At 27.9% G+C, this 13,139-nt stretch overlaps 1 long non-coding RNA gene across 1 annotated transcript in view; it reads left to right on the top strand.

Moving 5' to 3' along the window:
- Window positions 1-8,254, top strand: part of LOC119605113 — a 176,609-nt gene extending 168,355 nt beyond the window's left edge. The window contains exon 6 of the long non-coding RNA XR_005231563.1: window positions 7,654-8,254. This is a non-coding gene — a long non-coding RNA (uncharacterized LOC119605113). The remainder of the gene's footprint in view (window positions 1-7,653) is intronic.
- Window positions 8,255-13,139: the final 4,885 nt, after the last annotated feature.

Below are 13,139 nucleotides of genomic sequence, written 5' to 3'. Positions count from 1 at the left end.
AAGTAAACGTTTATATCTATGTATGTATACATATCGGCATGTATCCGTGTTTGATTGTGTGTTTACTTTATTTTCATGTTTGTTAAATCTTTGTTAAGCCCTTTTCATGTTTTTATTGTTTACTAGGGTGATCGATTATTCGACATTTTCCAAAAACCGGTTTTCGAATAGTTCGAATAGTTGACATTTGAAAAAAACCGGTTGACATTTTTCAAATCCAGAAAAAACCGGTTAACCGGTTTTTCATTATAAATAACAAAATCTATTTTAATTTGAAAAAAATAGACGTTTATGTTTAAATTCAATTAATAAAACAGGACTTAACTGTTTTTTAACAGTTTAAAAGATTATAACTTTAGATCTAGTTGTCTGATTTATTTTATTTCTTTAATGTAAAAAATGGAAAAAAGTGGAACACTTCTGTTGAACATAAGGAACTATGTAATTCTAGCTTATTCTAAAATCTCTATTTAGACAATTTTCATAGTCATTCCAACACTTCCATAATATTTTAGCCGCAAATTTATTATTGTAATTGAAATATAATCTTAAGATTGATAAAATTTTATCAAACTGTTATTCCAATAAACTTTACAAATAAAAATTGTTAATTAATTAGGAAAATCAAAAAAGTTTAACCAAAGGTGCATTAGAAAAATATACTCTAGTTCCTGGACTCCAATATTTTTATTATATAGACGGGCTGTATTTTTATTTACTTCAAAATTTAACTTAAGTAATCTTTGAATACAAAGCAAATTAAAAGTATTCGAAACCGGTTTTTAAAAAGTAGAAAAACCGGGTTGTTCGATATTCGAAAAATCAACATTTAGAAAAAACCGACACTGGTATAACAGAAAAAACCGGTTTTAAAACCGGTTGAAAATCCGAGTCGATCACCCTATTGTTTACACATGTTCTGGAAGAAAACCGCTTGGGAATTTCAATATTTATTCATATTGACATTTTAGAAAATTGTAATTGAAAATTTTATTGTATTTACATTTTGTATGAGTTCTTAAGCCCAAAGGGTAGGAGATCAAATATAAAATGGTCTTTTAAGTAATTTGTAAATGATTATGTTTACATAAGAGAAATTACAAAGCATTAAAGTAAATTTACATGCATGCAATTGAAAACTTATTTACTTATACATTAAATAATGCATGATTAAACATATTATTGCAGAATTTAAATTATTTATCGATTTTCAGAAAATGTGTATTTTGTAATAATATAGTAAACAGCTTAGTAATTTTATATACAATTCTTTTTTCGATCACTTTTCTTTAAAAAAAATGTTTATACCCTACACCAATATAGTGGGGAGAATACTATGCTTTTGTGCTGATGTTTGTAACGCAAAATATTGATCCTACACACCTTAAAGTATAACAATCGTCTCAGAATCACTTTCTGTGTCGATTTATCTCCGTCGGTCTGTCTGTCCGTCTGTGTGTCCATGTAAACCTTGTGCGCACTCGCATACTCTTCTTTTAACTCAAGGGCGAAGCCTATTGAAAATGGTTAAAATCGGTCCATTATTTCGTATAGCCCCCATGCAACCGTACCCCCAGAAAAAGGCATTTGAGCTCTTAAATATATTAAACGTTCGTGTATCGTCTTCAGCAAAACTTAGTTTTATTTTATATTAATTAATGATATTGCTGATGTTCGTAATGATCGGGACTCATTTGACCCTATACCCCATACAAAGTTCAGAAATTAACTTGATGCTTAAAATTCACTTATAAACACTAATATCAGTATATAGTATAGAAATCTATAGAAAATTCTTTTAAGTTGTCAATTAATAAATATATTGACATAAATTTCTATATTTTTATCATGTGTTTGATCTTCGATACAATTTCAACAAAAACTATATGCCCCTAATACCTATGTTGCCTACGATTACTAAGTTATCGATAAATTTGAGATAATCATTCATTATTTCTACGTTATTTTGTGACATAGACAGCAAGTTCACAATATTTTACGTTATTTAATAAACTATTGGTTGGCAATACTTGTTTCTGTAGTTAACAAATACACAAACCAATTCCCCCAAGTGGTTTATGGCTTAGCTATACAATAACAAAGAATTACTGTATGGTTTGACGAACTGACTAAACCTTTGATTTGATTAGTTTACAAAACTTATTTGATTAATCTTTTGCATAAATCATTTAGATCAATGGAGTTTGTTGTTATTGTTCTAAAGTACAGTACATTTATTTAAATATGAAAATAATTAAAGAATAATTAATAAATCTAACACCTCCAGCTGTAATTAAACGTAAAATGCATCCATCTGTTTATTTAGTATAAAATTTTTCATTTGTTATGAATAATTGTGTACAATTTATGATTTATTACAACGAATTATTAATAATTATTTTATTTATTCAAATAAAAACATTGTTATTGTTGTTACTGCTGCTTGTTAGAGAACATTTGAGCGAGTGAATGAGTGAGTGAGTGAATGAATATCAATTACAACTAGATTGTGCTGGAATTTATCCAATACTATTGCAACAACAATCACTTATTAAAATAGCAAAAACTACAACAAATTTATAACAAGTGTAATCATTATCATGAACGTACACCGACTACAACAACAACAACAATAATAATCAGCAAAAACCGACTGCAACAAATTTGTGTAGAGAAGAAGAACAAAATCACGCCACATTGTCGTACTTTGAACTTATTGTAGAAAAATACAACAAAACTCAACCAAAACAACAACTTTTTTTGTTTTGTTCGACTGCTCTTGTTCTTCTTTATGATTTTTTTTTTATTTATTTATATGCACAGAAAAAACTGAAAAACGATTTCAATTACCAAAACCTCGTTTTCAATTATTTTATTTTTTGAAGTTCAACCTATAACAAAAATTGTATATTCAATTACTACTTATAATTGATTTAGTACACAAAATTTTTATTTTTTTCTATTTTTGTTGTTGTTAAATACGTATTTGATTATACATTTTTATGAATCAAATACAAAATGAATTGAACCCTTTTAAAATTTTTGATTAATCGTTTAATTGAAAATTTTTTAAAATTAATTTTTTCTGTGTGTTTATACTTCTCTACATACATTGTTTGTGTTCATATAAATGTATATATGTTTGAACATATTTATATTAAAAATACTTTTTATTTTTATTAATCACTTTTTTTTCTTCGCTGTTTACTCAAGTTTGTGTGAGTTTTATTTGTTCAGTTTATTTTACTTATTTTGTTTCGTTTTTGTACTCGAATTTATAATTTTGCCTTAGTTCTACTGTTTTGTTGTTATTTAATTATGTATTATGCGGGAGATTTAAAGGAATGATTTTTTACGAATTGCTATTCATCGATAACTTTTCTATGTTATCGATAGATAGTCAAAGTTTATTGATTCGTCTGTTTATATTAAATTATTCTGCCGATCAATTTTCTATAGCAAATTCTTCTGTCGATCAATTTTCTATAGGAAAATTTTTCTGTCGATAAATTTTCTATAGGAAATTCTTCTTTCGATAAATTTTCTATAGGAAATTCTTCTGTCAATCCATTTTCTATAGAAATTTTTTCTGTCGATCAATTTTTAGTAGAAAACTCTTCTGTCAATCATTTTTCTATAGAAAATTTTACTGTAGATCAATTTTCTATAGAAAACTCTTCTGTCAATAAATTTTCTATAGAAAGTTCTTCTGTAGATAAATTTTCCATAGAAAATTCTTCTGCCGATCAATTTTTTATGGAAAATTCTTCTATCAATAAATTTTCTATAGAAAGTTCTTCTGTAGATCAATTTTCTATAGAAAATTCTTCTTTTGATCAATTTTCTATGGAAAATTCTTCTGTCGATCACTTTTCTATAGAAATTTCTAATGTCGATCAATTTTTTATAGAAAATTCTTCTTTCAATTAATTTTAAATAGAAAAAAAAAATTTTATAGAAAATTCTCTTGATCAATTTTTTATAGAAAATTCTTTTGAACATCAGTTTCCTATAGAAAATTCTTCTGTCGGTCAATTTTCTACAGAAAATACTTCTGTCTATAAATTTTCTATAGAAAATTTTTTTATCGTTCTTCAGTCGATCAATTTTCGTAACCAACTTCTTCCATCCAGCAATTTTTCTAAAAAAAGTTGATCAATTTTGTAAAGAAAATTTTTCTATGGATAAATTTTTTAGAGAATATTCCTCTTTCTATCAATTTTTTGTAGAAAATGTTTACACAATGCATCAACTCGATCAATATTCAATATAAACTAAATTAGTCGATAAATATTCAATAGAAAGTTAATCAAGGAAACATGCCCGGGGTGGCAGTAGATAGGGACATGACTGTGAGCACCTGCCTTGACGGCCTTATCTCACGGTGGTCTTTTTCATCCACTGGGTAGACTTGAGAACGGTCTACCATCGCTCCTTTATTCTTCAATGAAGAACTCAGGTGGCAATTTTTGTACATTGGCTTTGACCGGTCCATGCACAAGTACTTTGCTGGAGTACTCGAGCTATCTAATCTCTTGCCAAAGTAGTCACGTTGGGGAAAGACAGGTGTCATGAGCAAGCTCAATCTACCCCGAAGATTAACTTTCAATCCAAAATTCACCAGTCCAACAACTCTATATAGAAGTTTCTTCAGTTGAATAATTTTCTATATAAAATTCTGCTCAACAATTTTCTAAAGAAAAATCTTCTGTCGTTCAATTTTCTATACAATATTCTTTTATCTATCCATTTTCGAAAGAAAATTCTTCTGTGGAAAAAAATTTTAAAGTTTGTTAAAAAAATTTGAGAAAGAATACATTATTTACAATATCTGCCTAGAACAGAAGTTAATATTAATACAAAATTTGCAAATAAAAACTTGGTGATAAGCGCAATTTGATATTGATTTGACAGTATGAATTGTATGAATATTAAATTAAAAGAATTCCAATAGAAAATTGTTTATGCCAGCTAATAATTAAATAAAACAAAAAAAAAACAATAATAAATTTTTAATTATTGCATATGAATGTTTCACTTTCATTAAAATTTTTTTAATAAAACAACAATATTTTCAATTCAACTAGTAAGAAACAATAACCTTAATTAAATTTCAAGTATGCAAAAATCTGTTTATTTTGTTTTAGTTTTAGTTCTACATGAAATTTAACAACTTGATATGGTTAAATAGGTCAATTCAGTGCAACTACAAAAAAAAAAGTTGAATGTATTTAAATTTTAAAAATAATACATAATTCAAATGTTTACGAGGTGTATAAGTAAGCTTAAGATATAATTTTCAAATACTCAATTCTATTTAAAAAATTCATTAAAATAATTAAAAAATTTTGATAATATGATGACTTTTTTCAAAAAAAAAAAAAAAATCGTTCAAATACCGTTTAGGTTGTTTACAACTTTCGTTAGATCTTTATAAAGAATTTATTTCTAATTGGTCAATGTCCATTATTTTTACGTAAATTATTTTAAATTATCAATACATGTCTGCTATAAGTAATAATGAAAATAATTGTACTTTAATTTAAAAAAATAAAATATAAAACGCTGACTTAGGTACATACTTACTTAGTACATATTTATTGAAATTGAATGCGTCTACTTTCTATACTCCTCTGTAAAGAAGAGACTTCGCCACATTTTGTAATAAATTTCTGTTTATTTATAAATTTGTTTATTTGTTATATTCTTTTTTATGAGCATTTTTTTGCTGTTTTTTTTTTTTTTGTTTTATTATTATTGATCGCACGTGTATTCTAAATAATTGATTATCGACTTACTTGAATTTTTTATATACATATGTTATCAGATTTTTTAAAAAATAAGCGTATATAGTATACAGAGATGTTTATAAATTCTTGGTAGAATTCAGCTTCTCTACAGAAAATCATCTATCGATCAATTTTCTATAGACAAATTCTTCTGTCGATCAATTTTCTATAGAAAATTCTTCTTCCGATCAATTTTATATAGAAATTTCTTCTGTCGATCAATTTTCTATAGGAAATTCTTCTCCCGATCAATTTTATATAGAAAATTCTTCTGTCGATCAATTTTCTATAGAAAATTCTTCTCCCGATCAATTTTATATAGAAAATTCTTCTGTCGATCAATTTTCTATAGAAAACTCTTCTCTCGGTCAATTTTCTTTAAAAAATTCTTCTCTAGATCAATTTTCTATAAAAAATTCTATAGAAAATTCTTCTGACTATCAATTTTTTATCTTTGGCGATCAATTCTCTATAGAAAATTCTTCTGTAGATCAATGTTCTATAGAAAATTCTTCTGTAGATCAATGTTCTATAGAAAACTCTTCTATCGATCAATGTTCTATAGAAAACTCTTCTATCGATCAATGTTCTATAGAAAACTCTTCTATCGATCAATTTTCTATCGAAAATTCTTCTGTAGATCAATTTTCTATGGAAAATCCTACTGTCGATCAATTTTCTATAGAAAATTCTTCTGTCGATCAATTTTCTATAAAAATTTCAATTTTCTATAAAAAACTCTTCTATCGATCAATGTTCTATAGAAAACTCTTCTATCGATCAATTTTCTATAGAAGATTCTTCTATCGATCAATTTTCTATAGAAAATTCTTCTATCGATCAATTTTCTATCGAAAACTCTTCTGTTGATCAATTTTCTATGGAAAATTCTACTGTCGATCAATTTTCTATAGAAAATTCTTCTGTCGATCAACTTTCTATATAAAATCCTTCTGTTGATCAATTTTCAATAAAAAATTCTTCGGTCGATTAATTTTCTATAGAAAACTCTTCTCTCGGTAAATTTTATATAAAAAATTCTTATCTAAATCAATTTTCTATAAAAAATTCTATAGAAAATTCTTTTGACTATCAATTTTCTATCTTTGTCGATCAATTCTCTATAGAAAATTCTTCCGGCCATTAATTTTCTATAGAAAATTCTTTTATCGATCAATTTTCTATAGAAAATTCTTCTGTCGATCAATTATCTATTGAAAATTCTTCTGACGATCAATTTTCTATAGAATATTCTTCGGACGATCAATTTTCTATAAAAAAATTCTTCTGACGATCTGACGAAAACTCTTCTGATTTGTATATGTCGATTAATTTTCTGTAGAAAATATAATATTTTGATAATCTTAACTCGAGTTCATTTAATTTATTTTCGTATAAATTTTATTTTTGTGTATGAAGAATATTTTTGTTATTTTGAAAAACAAACAAATTATTTTTGGGACTTGTGTACTCGGATTTTTGTCGGTTTTATTATGCACATAATCTTTATTATACTTAAACGTCTTTCCTTGAGTTTATTGCTGTCTCTATCCCCTTTTTTCTGTACATTTTTATATTTCTGGGATACAAAACTCAAGAAAAGATGATAAAGTGGTGTTTTGCTAGCATTTCTTATTTATAATATTTTTTTTTTTATTTTTGCAAATAATACGAGTTTTGTAATTTTGTGGTTGGAGACATCCACAGCCACAAGACTCCAAAGTCCATGCAATAAGACACTCACACACACATCTAGGGAATGAGTGTCTTTTGTGGTGATCTGTAGTTCTCGAAGTAATAAATAAATGGCAATTTATTGTGAGTTTTTACATATCTTTTTTTTTTCTTTTTTTTCTTTATTTAGCTTTTGAGAAATAACAAGCACCAGCTTCTGGAAATATATTTAGAAAAAAAAGTAAAAACTTGTACAACCAGTTGAAGGCAATGGTGGTGGCAGTAAGTGGAGTGAAGTAAAGCAGTCTAGTGAATTGATGTTTGAGTCTATAAACCACATTTGGAACTGCAATTTTGTATGAAAATGATCATGACGATGTCGATCGTAGCTGTGTTGCTGCTACTGATAGAGTTGATGTGCATCGATATTTGCAGTTAGTGGTTTTTTGTCCCTATTAAGAAAATATTTGTAAATTTCCAAAAAAAATTTTGTCTGCCTGTTTAAAAATGATTTAAATTTTTAGAATTTTAAATAATTTATTTAACATTTTAAGGTCTGATTAATGTTTTAAAGTAATTTATTGTATCTGAAGTAAAAAAAATGATTTTAGGGTTTTTGAAATTTTATTGTAGTAATTATACTATGGTTAGCATATGGCTGTATGCTTCATGAATATTAATTTTATCTTAAAGGCTCTTTAAAAGTCGGCATCCTTATACTGACATACAAGGCCAGTTAAATATAAAAAAAGAAACATTTATTTACACTTAAACAAATAATCATTAAAAAATTTCTAAAAAGAAAAAATTTAATATAAAAATAAATATTGCACTTTATTAAAATATTAGAAATAAAAAGAACATTGTATTCTAATCACGTTTTATTTTCTTGATTGTATTAGTAAATATCACCCTGAAATAGTTCAAGAAAGAATGATCTCATTTCAGTGCATGTGCTGGCGTCTAATAACTAATCTCGTCCATAAATTGCACACCTCTAAATATCAACGTTCGTTTAAAATTTCATTAAATTTGAATAACTCAATAACCACAGTCAAAGTTTAATTGTAGGGCTTATCAGTAAAAAAAATATATTTTGTATTTCCAGAAAAGCAATGTATTCACTATTTGAAAATGTCTCAAGAAAGTAATTATCATGAAATTATAAAATTGTCTTAGAAACATCACATAGGAGGACTTATGAATAAATTTGTCACATACTAAGCATAAATTGCATAAGAAATTGCGAAATATCTTGAACTAGTCAACAATTGAGAACAGCGTACGTATAAACGTATAACGGAAAAGTAAGTATGTATGAATAATCGAGCCATAATCGAAATATAAATTAAAATCTAAAAATCATTCATAACAGACTCTGGTTATGTTCAAACAAGATTTGGAAGCTTATAACCCGAGAATGCGAATGATAGTTACAGTAAGATAGATAGTTACATAGGTTAAAATATGACATTAATACTTAAGACGTGTATAACTCACTTCATAATGGACTTAGAAAGTTGTATCATAGCATAAATGAAGCGCGATATTCCAATTTATAAATATGCCAAATTTTATTAAAAAATTCATAAAAACCATCGAAATATTGACTAAAATCTAAAAATCATTTGAGGACAAAACATACAGTCTCTGGTTGTGTTCGACCAAATTTTGAAAGCTTATAACTCGAGAACCGTATGTCATAATCCGAAGATAGTTTTGTAAAAACTTAAATCAAAGTGGTCGAAATAGTAAATTTAAGTTTACGCCCATTTTTCTCGGTATATCTCACTTTATAATGGACTTAGAAAGTCATATCAGAGCATATACGAAGCGCGACATTCCAATTTATAAATATGCCAATTTTATTAAAAAATTCATAAAAGCCATCGAAATATCGATGAAAATCTAAAAATCATTTGAAGACAAAACATACTGTCTCTGGTTATATTCGACCAAAATCTGGAAGCTTATAACTCGAGAACCGTATGACGTATTGCGAAGATAGTTACATCAAATGAAAGGTTGGGATTTCAGCTTTTTGATCAATCTAGTCGTTTTGTAAAAACTTAAATCAAAGTGGTCGAAATAGTAAAATTAAGTTTACGCCCATTTTTCTCGGCATATCTCACTTCATAATGGACTTAGAAAGTTATATCAGAGCATATACGAAGCGCGACATTCCAATTTATAAATGTGCCAAATTTCACTAAAAAGTTCATAAAAATCATTGAAATATCGATGAAAATCTACAAATCATTTGAGGACAAAACATACAGTCACTGGTTATGTTCGTCTAAAATTTGGAAGCATATAACTCGAGAACCGTAGGACGTATTGCGAAGATAGTTACATTAAATGAAAGGTTGGGATTTCAGCTTTTAGGTCGATCTAGTCGTTTTGTAAAAAATTAAATCAAAGTGGTCGAAAATAGTAATTTAAAGTTTACGCCCATTTTTCACTTTACCATGTGGGCGTGGCAATTTTTGTTTTTTGCAAAATGTTCAACATTTCATTCTATATCTACACACGAAATTTCATCAAATTATCTTTAAGAACACCCGAGATATTAATCAAAATCAAAAAGTATCTTTGGCACCAAAAAACCGAAAAATAAAATTTCAAAAATTTTGTCAAACACCAGGTCACCAGAACCTGGTAGTAGGTGGATTCTCGCACACTAATTTCTTTAACTTGATATATCTCGGAAACCACTTAAGGTATTTAAGTCAAACTTTCACCATGTGATAGATTGGAAACTTGGCTACAAGATGGGCAACCTTTGGCCCGCCAGACATTTCTTTAAACAGGTTAAAATATGACATTTATAATTAAGACGTGTATATCTCACTTCATAATGGACTTAGAAAGTTATTTCATATCATAAACGAAGCGCAATATTCCAATTTATAAATATGACAAATTTTATTAAAAAATTCATAATAACCATCGAAATATTGATTAAAATCTAAAAATCATTTGAGGACAAAACATACAGTCTCTGGTTATGTTCGACCAAAATTTTGAAGCTTATAACACGAGAACCGTATGACATAATCCGAAAGTAATTACATCAAATGAAAGGTTGGGATTTCAGCTTTTTAATCAATCTAGTCGTTTTGTAAAAACTTAAATCAAAGTGGTCGAAATAGTAAATTTAAGTTTACGCCCATTTTTCTCGGTATATCTCACTTCATAATGGACTTAGAAAATTATATCAGAGCATATACGAAGCGCGACATTCCAATTTATAAATGTGCCAAATTTCACTAAAAAGTTCATAAAAACCATTGAAATATCGATGAAAATCTACAAATCATTTGAGGACAAAACATACAGTCACTGGTTATGTTCGTCCAAAATTTGGAAGCATATAACTCGAGAACCGTAGGACGTATTGCGAAGATAGTTACATTAAATGAAAGGTTGGGATTTCAGCTTTTAGGTCGATCTAGTCGTTTTGTAAAAAATTAAATCAAAGTGGTCGAAAATAGTAATTTAAAGTTTACGCCCATTTTTCACTTTACCATGTGGGCGTGGCAATTTTTGTTTTTTGCAAAATGTTCAACATTTCATTCTATATCTACACACGAAATTTCATCAAATTATCTTTAAGAACACCCGAGATATTAATCAAAATCAAAAAGTATCTTTGGCACCAAAAAAGCGAAAAATAAAATTTCAAAAATTTTGTCAAACACCAGGTCACCAGAACCTGGTAGTAGGTGGATTTTCGCACACTAATTTCTTTAACTTGATATATCTCGGAAACCACTTGAGATATTTAAGTCAAAGTTTCACCATGTGATAGATTGGAAACTTGGCTACAAGATGGGCAACCTTTGGCCCGCCAGGCATTTCTTTAAACAGGTTAAAATATTACATTAATACTTAAGACGTGTATAATGGACCTAGAAAGTTATTTCATATCATAAACGAAGCGCAATATTCCAATTTATAAATATGCCAAATTTTATTAAAAAATTCATAAAAACCATCGAAATATTGATTGAAATCTACAAATCATTTGAGGACAAAACATACAGTCTCTGGTTATGTTCGACCAAAATTTGGAAGCTTATAACTCGAGAACCGTATGACATAATCCGCAGATAGTTACATCAAATGAAAGGTTGGGATTTTAGCTTTTTGATCAATCTATTCGTTTTGTAAAAACATAAATTAAAGTTGTCGAAATAGTAAATTTAAGCTTACGCCCATTTTTCTCGGTATATCTCACTTCATAATGGACTTAGAAAGTTATTTCATATCATAAACGAAGCGCAATATTCCAATTTATAAATATGACAAATTTTATTAAAAAATTCATAATAACCATCGAAATATTGATTAAAATCTAAAAATAATTTGAGGACAAAACATATAGTCTCTGGTTATGTTCGACCAAAATTTGGAAGCTTATAACACGAGAACCGTATGACATAATCCGAAGATAATTACATCAAATGAAAGGTTGGGATTTTAGCCTTTTTATCAATCTATTCGTTTTGTAAAAACTTAAATTAAAGTTGTCGAAATAGTAAATTTAAGTTTACGCCCATTTTTCTCGGTATATCTCACTTCATAATGGACTTAGAAAGTTATATGAGAGCATATACGAAGCGCAATATTACAATTTATAAATATGTCAAATTTCATTCAAAAATTTTTAAAAGCCATCGAAATATCGATGAAAATCTGAAAATCATTTGAGGACAAAACATACTGTCTCTGGATATATTCGACCACAATTTGGAATCTTATAACTCGAGAACCGTATGACGTATTGCGATGATAGTTACATCAAATGAAAGGTAGGGATTTCAGCTTTTAGGTCGATCTAGTCGTTTTGTAAAAAATTAAATCAAAGTGGTCGAAAATAGTAATATAAAGTTTACGCCCATTTTTCACTTTAGCATGTGGGCGTGGCAATTTTTGTTTTCTTGCAAAATGTTCACCATTTCATTCTATATCTACACACGAAATTTCATCAAATTATCTTTAAGAACACCCGAGATATTAAGCAAAATCAAAAAGTATCTTTGGCACCACAAAAAGCGAAAAATAAAATTTCAAAAATTTTGTCAAACACCAGGTCACCAGAACCTGGTAGTAGGTGGATTTTCGCACACTAATTTCTTTAACTTGATATATCTCGGAAACCACTTGAGGTATTTAAGTCAAAGTTTCACCATGTGATAGATTGGAAACTTGGCTACAAGATGGGCAACCTTTGGCCCGCCAGGCATTTCTTTATACAGGTTAAAATATGACATTTATAATTAAGACGTGTAAATCTCTCTTTGTAATGGACTTAGAAAGTTATATCATAGCATATACGAAACGCGATATTGCAATTTATAAATATGCCAAATTTCATTCAAAAATTCATAAAAACCGTCGAAACATCGATGAAAATCTAAAAATCATTTGAGGACAAAACATACAGTCACTGGTTATGTTCGTCCAAAATTTGGAAGCTTATAACTCGAGAACCGTAGGACGTATTGCGAAGACAGTTACATTAAATGAAAGGTTGGGATTTAAGCTTTGAGGTCGATCTAGTCGTTTTGTAAAAAATTAAATCAAAGTGGACGAAATAGTAAATTTAAGTTTACGCCCATTTTTCTCTGTATATCTCACTTCATAATGGACTTAGGAAGTTATTATATATCA

Source organism: Lucilia sericata, unplaced genomic scaffold (genome assembly GCF_015586225.1).
Source record: "Lucilia sericata isolate MDLA Ls3-8-SP2 unplaced genomic scaffold, ASM1558622v1 Contig000457F_arrow, whole genome shotgun sequence".
Classification (NCBI taxonomy): domain Eukaryota; kingdom Metazoa; phylum Arthropoda; class Insecta; order Diptera; family Calliphoridae; genus Lucilia; species Lucilia sericata.
Note: the sequence above shows the minus strand (reverse complement) of the source record. Positions and strands in the feature narration are given on the sequence as shown.